Genomic DNA, 18,000 nt, shown 5'->3' with positions numbered 1-18,000 from the left:
CAGTCGGTCGCCTGAGACGGGAATGGAACCCGGGTCTCTGGCGCTGTGAGGCAGCAGTGCTAACCACTGTGCCACCATGCCGCCCACAAAGTTCTGTTAAAGGAGCCCTGTAAAGGGGCCACTAGTACTTTCTGTGTGGCTACTTAGAAATATAGCAATACAAGAAGGTGCTGTTCACAATAATGCCACATGCAGCCCACTTCCCACTCCTTCCCAAAATCCACAAACTGACTTGATCTTGCAGTCCCATCATTTCAGTCTGTCCTGCTCCAAACAGCCTAGATATTCCCATCTTGTCTCCCTTCTCCTCTAGTCTCCTCCCACTTACATTCACAATTCTTCTGACAGTTTTGTCAGTTGCACAATTTCTTGTTGCTTGGTCCCGGCCGCCTCCTCTCCACCATTGATATGCAGTTTCTCCACATGGCTGGTCATCATCAGGATGGTCTGAAAGCTCTCCACTTCCTCCTGGAAAGAAGACCTTCCCCAGTGTCTTTTCTGTGTGAGGTTGGTCTCAGAAAATACACCTTCCAGGTGAACAAGTGTTTTATTTATACTTCTTTCAATCTAGTCTATTCTATTCTCTCTGTAAAATATGGACTCCTCTGTCCTGGGGAGACCAAGCACACACTGGGTGACTGTGCAACACTTTCACTCTGTCCATAAAAACATTATCCTGTCCTTGCAGTTGACTACCATTTCAATATATCATCTTACTCTTGTGCTCACATTTCTGTCCTATACCTGCTGCAGGGTTCCAAGGAACAGGATCTCATTGCCTGAGCAGGCTCTTCACACCTTCTGGACTCAGCATTGAGCTTAACAACTTCAGGCCATGAACTGTGTCTGGCATTTTAATTATCCCTTTTCCCCAACCCCCACCCAGTGTCTTGTTGCTTAGATGTGCTCTCAAGTAGAGACAGAAAAACTGCAGATGTTGGATTCCAACAGGAGGAGGCAGTAGATAAGCAGGAGGCTGGAAGAACACAGCAAGCCAGGCAGCATCAGGAGGTGGAGCAGTCAATGTTTTGTGTAACCCTTCCTTAGAAGTCACTCTCAGCAGAGCTGACCTGTTTTCTGCTATTAACACCTACCCTTCTTGACTACTTTTAGCACTCCCTTTGTCAACAGCACAAAAAAACATTATTTCAGTTACAAAGAGTCACATCAGACTTGAAATGTTAACTTGTTTCTCTCTCCACAGACCAGTGCTTTCTGGGTTTATTTCTGTTCACACTAGATTCTTCATTCCTTTTCTTACAGGGAAAGATTGTGATATTTTTTGAACATTCTTTACATCACTAGCTTCCTACAATATGACCATAAATGAAGGCAGAACACTGCTGCTGCTGATGTGATGCTAATCCATTAACCTTGCGCAGGGAGGAAGTGATCAAGCCTGTATAAATAGAAAAATGCTTTATGCTGCCGAGGACCTATTCAGGAAACGATTGTTCAGTAATATCCTGGGACATTACTGGTGGGTTATCTGCTCTGTGTGGCAGAGCACTGCACCCTGATATTTAGACCTGACTGAGTCACCTTGATTCTGCACATTGGGTTGGGAGCCCAGCTAAACCTTTGTGCCAGTGAGAGTGAAAAACAGCTAAAATCCTCCCACCCACTCACCATTCACTGAAAAGTGCTGGACAGTGAGCGTGCCTGGGTGCCGAGGGAGGACAGATTAGGCCTAAGTACATTGCTCTTTGCCCAAGCAGCCAATCTGCATTCTGGGCCACAATGAGATACTCGGTAAGTATCCTGTTTCAAAGTGTTGATAAGCTGCCAATGTCTGCGGAACTGAACCGAAAACAGAAAGTGCTGGAGAAACTCAGCAGGTCTGGCCGCATCTGTGAAGAACCAGAAATTTCTGAAGAAGTCATTCCAGACTTGAAATGTTAATTCTGTTTCTCTCTCTCCTCAGATGCTGCCAGACCTGCTGAGTTTCTCCAGCATTCTCTCTATTTGTTTCTGGGGTAGAGGATCGTTTTGACAATCTATCAACTGTGAGTGTGAAACAATCTTTTCGTATATGAGTGACTCGGATTTTAGACAAAATCTGTTTTGAAAACATGGGGCACCTTTGAGCTTAAGTGATTGACAGGTTATTTGATTGAGGAGAATAAGATTACACCTGACTTAGATAAGATAGACAGACAAAAAGCTGTCTCCAATTGCAAATGTGACAAAGATTAAAGGACCTAAACTTAAGGTTTTATGGAAGAGATCTGGGGGAATGTAAAGAAAACCACTTTAGCCTTCTCTGCAGCCATAACTCTGTATTCCTTGCTCTGTTCTATTACCTGAATGCATTTTGTATGGTATGATCTGCCATAATGCACACAAAACAAAACTTTTCACTGTACCGAGGCACACGTGACAATGATAAATCAAATTAAAATAACACCGCGAGTGGTTATGGCCGGGCCCCTCGAGGCTGGTGAAAGTGGAAATGATTTCAAGAGGATATTGGATGGGCACTTGGAGAAAATGAACTCGCAAAGTTATGGGGTTCCACCTGGGGGAGACAGACTGATGGTGTTGTTCTACAGGGACTAGTAGGGATTTAAAAGGCTGAATAGACGCCACCTATGTCTCTATGATGTCTCTCAATATTATTGGTGCAAGATCAGAGTCAGCAACAGTATAACTATCAGCTGATCAGTATTCAGGATCTCACATGTTACTTTGTGTAATTCTTTACAGGTTAAAACAGAAGTGAAATTGAAACTTTCTCAGAGATTTAGAAGAGCAGGTGTAACAGAAACAAGATCCTGAAATCCACTGGGCCAAATTCAAAGGCAGAAATGCCATCAGCATAAATCAGTGAGGGTCTATCTGAAATGTCACTGTGGAGCAGTGTGTTGCTTCATGACTTGACAAAGGAGAGACATTATGGCAGACCCTGTTGCTGACAATTTCACAACTTCTGAACACTGCAGCTCTTTTAATTTGATCGAAATATTTTGTGAATTCGCTGGAAAAATCTGACTTCTGATCATGCTTTCACTTTGAGATCTCACCAGGTCGCTGCTTCTTTGAGTAAAGTTCTTGAGAGATCCTGCTTTTACAGCTTTCAGATCTTTCCCCCAGCTAATGCACTCACCTTTAATATTCCACAGTTTCAGTTGCACATAGATTAGACAGGCAATAACGCTCCACAATGTCGGGGTATTTGGAGAAACCAACCTGCTACTGAATGAAGGTGTAGCATCACCAGAGCTGGAACTGAAGGTGATGGGGGTTTTCCTGAAGATTAAGGAATTTCTAGAAGAACCTTACTGACTGATGGCTGCTGATGTGTTAAATTGGAGAATGCGTGAAAAATGAAATTGTTTATTTGGCAGGATTGGACATGTGTAACAGTTCTCCCAGATCAAAGCATGTTTTTTCCTCCGTTTATCTTTACACTCTCTAAAGGCTTTTACAGCTCCTGGACATTGTTTATCCTGCAGGGAGCAGTGGTATGTGGTTCACAGATCAATGGAAACTCAGTCTTTATCAGAGAATTTGCAGCAACTTTTAATGACCCATCTTTTAAAGAACAGCTAATTGTAGGAAACAGTTAGTTTGCTGGACCATTCTCTTTTGTTCCTGAGTGTACAGACAGAATCGGCTCAGGGAACACGGACTCTCGGATAAAACACAAAACTCAGGGTTCAGTCAGGGAGCTGCAGGCTTTGGATCTCACGTTCCTCTTGTACTGCAACAGTTATGATATTCCTTGTGTGGCTTTGACCCATTCTGTCTCTCTGCTCTCAGCACCTGCTGCTAACTGGCTCACAGACACAAACTGCCTGGCTCAGGCTGTTCTCCTGCTTCAGACTCTGTGCTGCCTCTTAACTCTTTTAGTTCCTGTCCAGCGAATGGGGCAGAGTTATCACAGGTTCCACACAATAAAGGAAAGGACTCTGTTAAAACAGGATTTCTTTCAGCCAGAGAGTGGGGAGCCTAGGAATTCTCTGTGACAGGAAGTGACTGAAGCCAAAACATTGAATGTTTTCAAGGAGTTAAACGTAATTCATAGGTCTAAAGGCATTAAAGGGAGAAAGTGGGGGCAGTTCTAAATTGATCAGGTAAGTAAAAACAAGGTCTGCAGATGCTTGAAACCAGAGTCTAGATTAGAGTGGTGCTGGAAAAGCACAGCAGGTCAGACAGCATCCAAGGAGCAGGAAATCGATGTTTCGGGCAAAAGCCCTTCATCAGGAATAGAGGATCAGCCCTGATTCTATTGGATAGAGGAGGAGGCTTGAAGCATTGAATGGTCTACCCCTGCTCCTTCATTCTATGTTTCTCCGTAATACAGAACAGTCAACAGCATCACTGATCCTGCTGGTTTTCTTTTCCTCTGCAAACAGATTCCTGGCATTTGGTAGGATTGAAATTGAAAGTCCACTGTCTGGGAGTATCTCAGATCCATGTTTACCCTGGTGTGTTTTCTCAGGGTTTCCCATAAACATGTTGGGATTGTAGTCCTGTCAAGATGTGAGCGAGAGGGACACACTGACATAAATTTGGTGCTGCCAGCTTGACAATAACATTGGCACTAACTTGCATAATTAGGATCAAAACTTAAGCAAAATATATTTCAGGATCAGAAGTTGATGGTTTTCTGTTTAATCACCTGTTAATATCACAAAGGAAAGTGTGCATCTGCTGGAGCATATGCCAACTAAATAACAGCAAAATCCTCATGTTCATTCTGATCAGCATTACTGACAAGTTTTGCTTGAAAATGAGTGCCACAATAACCAGTTTCAATCCCTTTAATTTAAAGCAAGGGACAAAGCTAAAATACTCCATTTATAGGATCTGTTCACTATGAAGTTAAACATTTCGAAAAAATGTTTGATAAAACACTCTCACAAATCTTTGCAGCCACTTTCACAATGTCCCAAAATGCTTCATAGTCAGTGAAGGTCTGTTTGAAGACTCGTCACATTGTAGTTCAGAGGAGGTTCACTAGGTTGAGGGGGTTGGTTTATGAGGAGAGACTGAGTGGACTGGGATTATATTCATTGGAATTTAGAAGAATGAGGGGGGGGATCTTATAGAAACAAATACAATTATGAAGGGAATAGATAAGATAGAGGTAGAGAGGATGTTTCCACTGGCTGGTGAAACTAGGACAAGGGGACATAGCCTCAAAATTAGGGGGAGCAGATTTAAGACTGAACTGAGAAGGAACCTCTTCACCCAGAGGGTTGCGAATCTATGGAATTCCTTGTCCAGGGAAGTAACTGATGCTACTTCAGTAAATGCTCTCAAAGCGAAGCTAGATCATTTTTTTTTGAACAATGAAGGAATTAAGGCAAGAGCATGGGTAAGTGGAGCTGACTTCATCAAAAGATCAGCCATGATCATATTGAGTGGTGGTGCAGGCTCGAAGGGCTGAATGGCCTCCTCCTGCTCCTAGCTCTCATCTTCTTTAGGTTATGTCAAAAATGTAGCAGCCAACAGGTGCACAGCAAGCTCCCACAAACCACGATGTGATGGTGTCCAGATAATGTGCTTTTCTCGATGTCAATTGAGGGAATATATTGGCCAGGATCCAACTCTCCCCAGCTGTTATTCAAAATATTCCCATTCCAGTCCCCTGAAAGAGCCTGACCTCAATTTAAGGTAACACCCAAAAGATGACATCTTTGACAGTGCAGCTTTCTCTCGGAACTGCAGCATGGCATTTCCTTTTGCTGCTCCTTTTAACTTTACCAAGGCAAAGTGGCTCCTGAATGAATGCAGCTGTCAGCCAGGCTACTAAGAAATGGCTGTAATACAGAATATTCCAAAATAAAGCAAACTTCAACAGGCTGCAGTGGCAGTGGCGATGGGCTGGGCTCAGTTCCAGTGCTTTCCCATTTCCCTGCTGCGATTAAAAAAAAATCCTGTCACATGACTCAAAGTGGAGCCCAAATCCTAATCATTGACCTTCACTTCAGTTGATTTGGCGCAACTGGAAATATTGTGACTGGTGTCTATGGTTCTGCTTGTTGACAAGATGGGTTTGTCGCACATAACAGAGGAAATATGTTACTAAAATAAAACCAATAAATAAATAGCAACAATTTAGATAAATGAAAAATACTATTTAAAAATGTTTTGGAACTTTCTGAGAATGTAGATCTTCAACCTGGCAACATTTCTTACTTTGATTACAAGGGCAGAGTTGTTTATGTGTAATTTCTCCTTCCCTCAGGGAAGGAGTCAGTGAACACCTCGGTAGTGACAAAATCATTCAGGTCAGGAGGATTACACATTCAATGTCTGTATTTAACTGGTGTGAAGTTAAACAATATCCTTGAGACAGTCTCATTCTTTATTCTAAGTTGCTCTACTTTAAGATTCGTGATGATCCAACATCTAATAATAAATGAAATAATAAAGGGATTTATGATGATTGAAAAGAGCTCCATATAGCAATAACATTTGGAAGCTCAGTCCCTCCCATAACCAATAATTTACACTGACAACACACCTCCACCATACTCCAGAATGTTCTCTCCTCCTAGGATTGGTAATTATCTATCTGCTTTACATCATGAATTTTACTGTAACAATGGGTTGATCTTAAAGTCTCTTTCTTATTGATCTCAAATTTGTCAGTTGATGAAGACAATTCAGACACGATAACCAAAAGAATTGCAGATGCTGTAAATCAGACACAACAGAAATTGCTGGAAAAGCTCAGCAAGTCTGGCAGCACCCGTGAAGAGAAATCAGAGTTAATGCTTTGGATTGAGTGATGCTTCCTCATAACCTCAAGTAGGACAATCTTTATTTGTTGAATTCTCGATAGGAGCTCATTCCTTATTTGCTCCTCTGATGTTTTATACTTTGCTTATCTTTCATGACCTTGAATAGTTTCTTGATGACACATTCTTTTGTGCCCATCTGTATTGTTTTAGTTTTGTTTCTGAAGATGTGGGCAATACACAACGCTTTCTGCAGGACTGGTGGCAATCTTTCTGATCTCAGTGTTGGGTTGGCAAATCTCAGAGCAATGGTAATGCTTGCCCATGTCAGACAGACTTGTTTCAGTTCCAAGAGTTCCTTTATCAGCAGTTTTTAATTCTGGAAATGGGGAGATATTCCTGTCAGTTAGGAAGCTCTCAATGAGCAACAAATTGTAGGTGGCACACTTGTGAATTTCTTAAATATATGGTGTGGAGTAAAGCATTAATTTATTAATCCAATTAAATTTTGCATGAATCTTTGAAACAATGAAATATTAGGCTTAAAGCTTTTTGAATTCAATCCATTTGTTTGTGTCAGTTTAGCAGATGCAAACTCATGGCTTACTTTAATATTCATGTCTTAAAAAATAACTTTATTGGCATCTTTGCTTTCTGATGATGCATATTGACGACATCCCTGGCTAAATTGAGTTGTGGTCAGTAAATATTAAGCACACCTCACTTGTGGTGAAACCTGTTTATTGCTGCCTGTGGGTCTGATCTATATTTTAAAAGGAGGAAAAATTTGCTATCACACATTCCTATTGGATACAAGTCAATGTACCTTTTGAATCCTTTGCATTATTTTACAATATTATTTGCTTTGCACATTATTCTAACTCTTGTTGGCAATCCACCTATGTAATTCATATACTTTTTAAACCTCAGTTTATCTGTTCCTCTCAATAGGGTTTATTTCCCAAAGAACTCTGAGCTTCCCATCACAATTCTGATCAGCATCATTTTCTATTCTGAATTGATACAATCACATTAACAGTCTCTACACTGTGAAGTAGTGTTTTATTTCTTCAATAGTTCGTGTATTTTCTTCCAGTTGATAATTACTGTACCTTCATTTTATTGACATATCGACATGCTGCCTTCACTTCCTACCTCTGTAACCTATCAGCTGTCCTTTGCACATGCTCAGTCACAGGTGGAGCTGGTAGTCTGTTTAACAATACTGCTTCACATATTCACAATCAGAACTTCTACTGTTAGCTCTGCCTTGATCTGTGCTGCTCCGGTCTCCACAAATCCATCAATATGAAATGTAAAAGATTATCACAAAATTGTTATCACAGCTTGGCCCCAAATTCCTTTTCAGATCTTTCAGCTCAAATTACTCCAGTTCTTTTTCCAGTTTGTAGGAAGACTCGATATAGAATGGTCTCACTTATCCCTTTATTATCCAAGCTCTCAATTCTAGCCCAGTACCCATTAATTTGATCCTGTTTTATATCGGTGGGATTCTGGTCATGATAACATTGCTATTTGTGATTTGGAGAAGCCAAATCTAGCTATCACCATTGTTAACAGCTAACCTGAGAATGCAACTTTTTAAAAAAAAGGTTTTGTGATTTACACATGAAAGAAGTGAAACTATCATGGTATTCTAACAGATGAAAGGCTTAACAGACAATCAATTTTTCAATGTATAATTTCAGTTACATCACACTGTAAATTTTTGCTATAAATTCTGTGTGTTAGGATTGAGCCCTCCACTATCACCTGATGAAGGAGCAACACTCCGAAAGCTAGTGTGCTTCCAATTAAACCTGTTGGACTATAACCTGGTGTTGTGCGATTTTTAACTTTGCTATTTGTGGTAGCTTACTGTGTGCTGCTATGTTTCAAATAATATAACAGTGCCTGCAAGTCACTGGGATGTACACTGTGGGATACCTCGAGGTGGTGAAAGGTGCGAGAGAAATGCAAGTTTTTTCCTTTTGTACCTGATTGATTTACTCTTGTAACCTATTGGAATGCTCATCCACCCACATCAAAGCATTAGACCCTTTTCCCCTGAGGTATTTTCACCTGAGACAATTTTCTGTAAAACATACAAAGTTCTATCTAAGTCTTTTCAACAAACCATTTGTTAAAGTTAATTAATTCTGTTCCTTCTTTCTCTGCCTCAGGTGGTAGAAACTTAGATACCATCACATGATGGCACCTTCACTTTAAGCATGACTTGCCAAACCTTAAGAGGTGTTTTTGTGTCACAGGGTTGTAGCCAGCTGCAGACTCACAGCTGTCCTGTTTGGCTGGTAATCCCAGGTCTAACCAGGTGCCACTGCAGATACAAGGTAAGACTGTCCGTTCCTGAGGGTAGCTTAGGGGCCAGCTACAGGTATTACTCTTGGGGTTAATAATTTTGATGATACCACAACTCTTGGTGGGGTTAGTCACCTAGTTCCACCCCTCCCGAGTCACGGAAAGGAAAACCAAGCGAGAGGAATTACAAACAGTGAGATCAGTAACTTCATATCACATCATGGCCGGGAAATAAAGTTACCTCAGTCTCCAAGCAATCAGAAACTACATACACCACAGAAAAGGGTGGCACATGATGGCACAGTGGTTAGCACTGCTGCCTCACAGCGCCAGAGACCCGGGTTCAATTCCTGCCTCAGGCAACTCTCTGTGTGAAGTTTGCACATTCTCCCTGTGTCTGTGTGGATCCCCTCTGAGTGATCCAGTTTCCTCCCACAGTCCAAAAATGTGCAGGTTAGGTGAATTGGCCATGCTAAATTGCCTGTAGTGTTAGGAGTAGGGGAATGGGTCTGGGTGGGTTGCGCTTTGGCGGGTCGGTATGGACTTGTTGGGCTGAAACTTACTGTTTCCACACTGTAAGTACTCTAATCTAATTATTAAAAAAAAAGGCCATTCAGCCCACTGAGTCCATACTGGTCTGCAGCAAAATAAATTTAGCGAGGTTCCCCACAACCCCCTCCTCCACCAGCTTTCCAATTTATCCACATCACTGACGACCCTCTTCCTCTGAATCACTCTCACAAATCCCCCTTTGTAAAGCCTTCCCATGCTTTCTAAATGTAGTGTCTAGAATTGAGCTCCAATTTAGGCTGAGCCAATGTTTTAAAAATGACTGTCATCATTTCCTTGCTTTTCAATTCTGTGCCTGTATTTAGACCATCAGACCATAAGCCACGGGATCATACAGCCATAGAGACATAGAGATGTACAGCATGGAAACAAACCCTTTGGTCCAACCTGTACATGCCGACCAGATATCCCAACCCAATCTAGTCCCACCTGCCAGCACCCGGCCCATATCCCTCCAAACCCTTCCTATTCATATACCCATCCAAATGCCTCTTAAATGTTGCAATTGTACCAGCCTCCACCACTTCCTCTGGCAGCTCATTCCATACACGTACCACCCTCTGTCTGAAAAAGTTGCCCCTTAGGTCTCTTTTCTATCTTGAAATTAGGCCATTCAGCCCATTGAGTCTGCTCTTCCATTCAAACATGGCTGAAAGGCCTATAATGCCCTTCTAACGCCCAATATCCTATAAATTTATTAATCATTTTCCAAGTCTCCTTATCACGCTCAATAATCTGTCCCTCTGGCCCTGCACACCCTTTAGAACTATATCCTTTTTATACTGACTCGATTCTCTCCAGATCACATTGTAGACCCATTGACAGGTGAAGATTAGAACCACATTTAAATGGTGCAAATAAGTTTCTCCAAATACAAAAGTGTAATTAAATATTTTAAGCGGCATTTTCATTTCATTCTTTAAATGCTTATGAATCTTATCTACATTGTCATTTGATGTTGTGTTCATATTTCTGTGTAACTAATTGCATATATTTTTGTGTGTTCCCGGTCAGTGAGTTGTACTCTGTGATATTTCTTCACAAGGTGGTGGCTGGTGCTGAGCTCTGCTCAGTTTCCTGGCTGCGTACTGTAGAGCTGAGTGGGACCGTGCCAGAGTGCAGCAGGGAAGCTGGGTACAGGCAGCAGGTCGAAAGCAGCACACACTCCCACCCACATGTCCACTCTCTTGTGGAAACTTTGGAATTAAAAATAGACCAATCTGATTAATTTTAGAACACATTTTTCAGTCAGTAGGTCTTTAATTAGAAACATTCTTTTAGTCAGTGCTCCCTGTGATTCAGATTGTCTGGTGTTCTTGGATTGAAAGCACATTTACTAATTCACACATTGAGCTGATATTAAGCAAATAAATAATACACATTTTAGACAGTTTTCTGAAAATCTGTTAGAACAATAAATTAGTGCATTTGTACTGATCCAGTCCCTGAAAGTATGAGGGTCAGGTTATGATTGAAATTTGTAATTTATTGACTATCGCTAGTGTACAATAAATAAAAACCATCAGTTTCCACAGTTTTGTTTCATTCCCTCATGGGGTGAATATGTCACTGGCTGTCCAGCATTTATTGTCTAATCCGAGTTGCCCTGAGATACAACTAAGTGGCTTGCTTAGCCATTTCAGAGAGTAGTTAAGAGTCAGCCATATTGTTATTGGTCTGCAGTCACACGTAGGTATTCTTCTCTAAAGGATATCTCGGAATGAGTTGAAGAGAAATTTCTTCTCACAGCGAATGGGGAGCCTCTGGAATTCTCTGCGACAGAAAGCAGTTGAGGCCAAAACATTGAATGTTTTCAAGAAGGAGATGGATATGGTTCTTATGCCTAAAGGGATCAAAGGGTATGGGGACAAAACAGGACCAGGGACTGAGTTGGATGATCAGCCATGGTCATATTGAATGGTGGAGCAGGCTTAAAGGACCGAATGGCCTACTCCTGCTCCTACTTTCTCTGTTTCTATGACATTAGTAAATGAGATGGACTTTTACTATAAATTGTTTCAAGTGACCTAATATATTTTAAAATATACCATGAAATAAACTGCAGTAACTCATTCACCAGGACTCAGTTCATTGTGAGTAATGTGAAATCAGCAGATCATCTGATGATACTATGACATTAAGAGGTGTACTTTGGCCTGTGTTTTTATGAAGAAAGGTTGAGACAGAGTGAAGAACACTCTGCTTCAAAGCCAATAAAGTAAGCAGCTTGTGAGGCCTTAATTTTGTTTTAAAGTTGGAACAATAGAAGCAGCCTGAATGGGTGGGGTCAAGCTCCCACAGAATCTGGATTTCTAGTTCTGGCTTTCAGCAGTTGCTGGGGTCTTGAAGCTCGATGTGGAAGCTCTTATTCCTCTCTCTGTTATAGCTAGAAGCTAGGGTTCTCTTTCTGCTGCTAGAATTGCATGTGAGACAATCTATTTAACTGTATTTGCCTTTGCCAAAGGTGTGTTTACGGGAGATTACTATATTAGAACAGTTAATATTTATATATTATCTTGTTAAGCATTTCAATAGTTACAGTTAAACCAATTATTTTATTTTATTTTTATTTTGTATTTTAAATGTAAAGTTAAAATAAAGTGTGATTTGCTTCACATTGAGTAATTTGACCAATCAAATTACATCTGGAATGCAATGTCTCACACTTAAAAGAAAATGTTTGGGTCTAGGCTATCATCTTAGTGAATTTTGAGGGGGTTTGGTCTAGTCCATAACAAGCATAAACAATTAAATTCTACTTGAACTGAGCTTGGCTGACTTGAGTTTTAATTCCTCTTGGGGGTTTCAGCATTGGTTGTTAATTGACAGCATGGTCGATGATTGGGAGCAGACTGTTGGAGTGCTCATGGCTGGATTTAATTTGTCCTGCTTTTTGTTGGCAGGGCTGATGGCTAGGAGTCAAGCTGTTGGGTCCGGTGTCTGTAGAGATGGCGGGGATCTCCTTCAGGCCCTCCCCCAAAACAGTTCCCTGGTGAGGCAGGTCCCACCCACTGAGAGCTGCTGGCCAATCAAAGGCTGTCGTCAGTGAGGGTGGGAGAGGAAGCTGTTCCCCTCCTGCATCCCCGAGGCACCGGACACAGAGGGACCCTACACCGAGGGATTGTGGGTCGCAGGCGGCAAGGGCAGGGGTGGGGTGGGGTGTTAGGTGGAGGGAGTTGCTCTCAGTGGCCATCCCTTTCTATATTGGGTCCCTCTATCAGACACAAGAGGCATGAGAAACTGAGCACTCTTCAGTTAATTCCTGAGCTATGACTAAGTTATGGTGGTCTCAGAAATAACGGATCTCATTTGAATCATTAATAAAAGTATAACTGGCATCCTACATCAGGCCCCTGTGAATGATCAGAGGAGGTTTTGCTGCTGGATACAATGTTGTAGGGAGTACAACATTAGTTTACAAGAATTATAGCTGGATTTCAGGGGTTAGGTTATGAGGAGAGATCATACAAATAGTGATTTGGAGGTGCTGGTGTTGGACTGGGGTGTACAAAGTTAAAAATCACACGACACCAGGTTATAGTCCAACAGGTTCATTTGGAAGCACTAGCTTTCAGAGCATTGCTCCTTCATCAGGTGGTTGTGGAGTATAACATCATAAGACTCAGAATTTATAGCAAAAGTTTACAATGTGATGTAACTGAAATGATATTTTGAAAAAGACCTGGATTAGACCATAAGACATAGGAGTGGAAGTAAGACCATTCGGCCCATCGAGTCCACTCCGCCATTTAATCATGGCTGATGGGCATTTCAACTCCACTTACCCGCATTCTCCCCGTAGCCCTTAATTCCTTGTGACATCAAGAATTTATCAATCTCTGCCTTGAAGACATTTAGCGTCCCGGCCTCCACTGTACTCCGCGGCAATGAATTCCATAGGCCCACCACTCTCTGGCTGAAGAAATGTCTCCGCATTTCTGTTCTGAATTGACCCCCTCTAATTCTAAGGCTGTGCCCACGGGTCCTAGTCTCCCCGCCTAATGGAAACAATTTCTTAGCGTCCACCCTTTCCAAGCCATGTATTATCTTGTAAGTTTCTATTAGATCTCCCCTTAATCTTCTAAACTCTAATGAGTACAATCCCAGGATCCTCAGCTGTTCCTCGTATGTTAGACCTACCATTCCAGGGATCATCCGTGTGAATCTCCGCTGGACACGCTCCAGTGCCAGGATGTCCCTCCTGAGGTGTGGGGCCCAAACCTGGACACAACTGCGGCCTAACCAGAGTTTTATAAAGTCTCAGTAGCACATCGCTGCTTTTATATTCCAACCCTCTTGAGATAAATGACAACATTGCATTTGCTTTCTTAATCACAGATTCAACCGGCATGTTTACCTTTACAGAATCCTCGACGAGCACTCCCAGACCCCTTTGTACTTTGGCTTTATGAATTTTCTCACCGTTTAGAAAGTAGTCCATGCTTGTATTCTTTTTTCCAAAGTGCAAGACCTCACATTTGCTCACATTGAACTTCATCAGCCATTTCCTGGACCACTCTCCCAAACTGTCTAGATCCTTCTGCAGCCTCCCCACTTCCTCAGTACTACCTGCCTGTCCACCTAACTTTGTATCATCGGCAAACTTCGCTAGAATGCCCCCAGTCCCTTCATCCAGATCATTAATATATAATGTGAATAGCTGTGGCCCCAACACTGAACCCTGCGGGACACCGCTTGTTACCGGCTGCCATTCCGAAAAAGAACCTCTTATCCCAACTCTCTGCCTTCTGTCAGACAGTCAATCCTCAATCCATGCCAGTAGCTCACCTCAAACACCATGGGTCCTCGCCTTACTCAGCAGCCTCCCGTATGGCACCTTATCAAAGGCATTTTGGAAGTCTAGATAGACCACATCCACTGAGTTTCCCTGGTATAACCTACTTGTCACCTCTTCAAAGAATTCTAACAGGTTTGTCAGACACGATCTCCCCTTACTAAATCCATGTTGACTTGTTCTAATCCGACCCTGCTCTTCCAAGAATTTAGAAACCTCATCCTTAACGATGGATTCTAGAATTTTACAACAACCGAGGTTAGGCTAATTGGCCTATAATTTTCCATCTTTTGTCTTGATCCTTTCTTGAACAATGGGGTTACAACAACGATCTTCCAATCATCCGGGACTTTCCCTGACTCCAGTGACTTTTGAAAGATCTCAACCAACACCTCCGCTATTTCCTCAGCCACCTCCCTTAGAACTCTAGGATGTAGCCCATCGGGGCCAGGAGATTTGTCAATTTTAAGACCTTTTAGCTTTTCTAGCACTATCTCTTTTGTAATGGCAACCATACTCAACTCAGCCCCCGACTCCCTTTAATTGTTGGGATATTACTCATGTCTTCCACTGTGAAGACTGACGCAAAGTACTTATTAAGTTCTCCAGCTATTTCCTTATCTCCCATCACTAGGCTTCCAGCATCAGTTTGAAGTGGCCCAATGTCTACTTTTGCCTGTCATTTGTTTCTTATGTATTGAAAGAAACTTTTACTATCATTTCTAATATTACTGGCTAGCCTACCTTCATATTTGATCCTCTCCTTCCTTATTTCTCTCTTTGTTATCCTCTGTTTGTTTTTGTAGCCTTCCCAATCTTCTGATTTCCCAATGCTCTTGGCCACTTTATAGGATCTCTCTTTTTCTTTGATACATTTCCTGACTTCCTTTGTCAGCCAAGGTTGTCTAATCCCTCCCCGGATAATCTTTCTTTTCTTGGTGATGAACCTCTGTACTGTGCCCTCAATTATACTCACAAACTCCTGCCATTTTTGCTCTACTGTCTTACCTGCTAGGCTCTGCTTCCAGTCGATTTTCGTCAGTTCCTCTCTCATGCCCTCGTAATTACCTTTGTTTAATTGTAACACCATTATATCCGATTTTGCTTTCTCTCTTTCAAACTGCAGACCAAACTCTACCATGTTATGATCGCTGCTTCCTAAGTGTTCCCTTACTTTAAGATCTTTTATAAAGTCTGGTTCATTACATAGCACTAGGTCCAGAATAGCCTGCTCCCTTGTGGGCTCCATGACAAGGTGTTCCAAAAAGCCATCCTGTAAGTATTCCAAGAATTCCCTTTCTTTGGATCCACTGGCAACATTATTTACCCAGTCCACCTGCATATTGAAGTCCCCCATGATCACTGTGACCTTGCCTTTCTGACATGCCTCTTCTTTTTCCTGGTACGTGTTGTGCCCCTGGTCCTGACCACTGTTAGGAGGTCTGTACATAACTCCCACTATGGTTTTTTTGTCTTTGTGGTTCCTCAATTCCACCACACAGACTCCACATCATCCGACCCTATATCATTCAGTGCCATAGATTTAATTTTGTTCTTAACTAACAAGGCCACCCCGCCCCCTCTGCCCACCTCCCTGTCTTTTCGATAAGTTGTAAATCCTCAGATGTTTAACTGCCAGTCCTGAATCCCCTGCAACCATGTCTCTGTGATGCCTACCATATCATAATCATTCACGATGATCTGTGCCGTTAGTTCATCTACTTTGTTATGAATGCTACAAGCATTCAGGTAAAGTGCCTAAATGCTATCATTCTTATCATTAGAGATATTGGAAGTCATAAGATGTCCTAAGTTATCCTTCCTTTTTGTTGCATTCCTAATCTGCCTCAAGGTTAAATCCACCTGCATACATGCTATCCTCCTGCTTATCTTTCCATTTAACTCCATACTCCCTGTCGCTTTCACTTTCCCTTCCCCCCCAGCTCAGAAGTTTAAAGTCTTACTGACCACCCTATTTATCCTCTTCGCTAGAACATTGGTACTAGATCGGTTCAGGTGGAGACCGTCCCAACAGTACAGATCCCCCCGGTTCCAAAACTGATGCCAATGCCCCATGAAATGGAATCCCTCTTTCCCACACCAATCCCTTAGCCACGTGTTTACTTCCCTAATTTTCTTATCCCTATGCCAATTGGCATGTGGCTCGGGCAGTAATCCGGAGATTATGACCCTTGAGGACCTGTACTTCAATTTCCTTCCTAGTGCTTGATAATCCCCAAACAGGTCCTCCACCCTAGCCGCCTTGCTGATATATATGGTCACTGCTTTCCTTCCCAGCTGCCCCTCTGGTCCACATCACTTCCTCTGCTGCTCCAGCTCCTTCTCCGCTGCTGCTTGCACTTAAAATGGCCGTTGGCGTCGAAGGTTGAGTATTTATACTCACTGCTTACCTTCCCGCCTATCCCTCTGGTCCCCGTCACTTCCTCCGCTGCTCCCGCTTCTTCTGTGAAAGAGAAAAACACCGCTGCCCGCTACCGGTAAGTAATTTTAATAAAAACTTCCTTACCTTATCTGCAGTCTTCCGAGTTCGTCCTACCTCCGCTGCTGCTCGCACTTAAAAATTGTTTGTTAAGTCTCTCATCTTTTAGAATGAACATGTTGGTCTCAGTTCTTTTGTATGTAACTCACAGAACTTTTTTAAAGTTACATTCCCAAGTGAACTTTAACAATTGGTGTCATGTCGACCCAATAATGCATTTAAGGTGTGAGGTGCCCTGTGTGAGACTGTCTGTGCCATTGTAATCTGGTGTTGTGTGATTTTTAACTTTATACAAATAAGGCTTTTTTTCTCCATAATTTAGAAGGTTAAAGGGGTGATCTGATTGAAATCTTCAAGATATTAGCAGGAAAAGACAGGATAAGGATAAACTATTTCCATTGGTTGGGGATTCTAGAGGTAGGGCACAGTCTGAGAATTAGGAGGTGTCAGAAAGCGTTTCTACACTCCAAGAGTGGTAAGTTTTGGAACTCTGTTCCACAGACGGCAGTGGATACAAGATCAGTTTTCAGTTTTAAACCTGAGATAGATATTTTTTGTTAAGCAAAGGTGTGAAGAGAATGGGACCACAGATTAGCCTTGAGCTCATTAAATAGCAGAACAGGCTCAAGGAGCTGAATGGCCTACTCCTGTTCCTACGTGTCCCACGATAAAGTAGGCCCAGGTACCATGGTCCCCTTTATGACAGCCTGCATCAAGTCCAGCCATACCCTACTGCTGGGCTTTGCTCATGAGAGGTGAGACACTTCATTTGTGCTTTTGAGCAGGGTTTAATTCAGAGCCTGGGATAAATTTCCAAAAGTTCAGTTTATCCCACAGTGGGAGGGGGAGGAAGCTGCCGGGTTAAAGAAGGTGAGGGTCTGTCCCTCTTTGTTTTTTAACAGCATTCCTTGTGGGATCAGACATGGCAGGAGTGAATCCTGACTCTGACCCCACCATCGTGTCAAGATGGTGTTGGTCTTCCCTCTGCCAATCTCACCTTCACCCTCCTCCACAATTCTCTATCCCGCTGCTACTAGCAAATGCTCTGCCCTGACCCCTTGCTCCCCGCTACCCCGAGCTCAGTCTCTGGTTTCTGCACTGCCACAATGGCTCCCCTCCTCCCA

General features: G+C 42.4%; 1 long non-coding RNA gene across 1 annotated transcript; it reads left to right on the top strand.

The window, feature by feature from the left end:
* The first annotated feature begins 1,550 nt into the window (after positions 1 to 1,550).
* LOC148139744 (uncharacterized) lies at positions 1,551 to 7,233 on the top strand. The gene is made up of 3 exons (XR_015753518.1): positions 1,551 to 1,752; positions 1,925 to 2,006; positions 6,604 to 7,233. It is a non-coding gene; the product is annotated as an uncharacterized LOC148139744 (long non-coding RNA).
* The last annotated feature ends 10,767 nt before the right edge of the window (positions 7,234 to 18,000 follow it).

This window comes from Chiloscyllium plagiosum, unplaced genomic scaffold (assembly GCF_037043375.1).
Source record: "Chiloscyllium plagiosum isolate Xiang-an unplaced genomic scaffold, Cpla_swu_hap1 HiC_scaffold_37, whole genome shotgun sequence".
NCBI classification, from domain to species: domain Eukaryota; kingdom Metazoa; phylum Chordata; class Chondrichthyes; order Orectolobiformes; family Hemiscylliidae; genus Chiloscyllium; species Chiloscyllium plagiosum.
The sequence above is the reverse complement of the archived record's forward strand: the minus strand, read 5'-3'. Positions and strand labels throughout refer to the sequence as shown.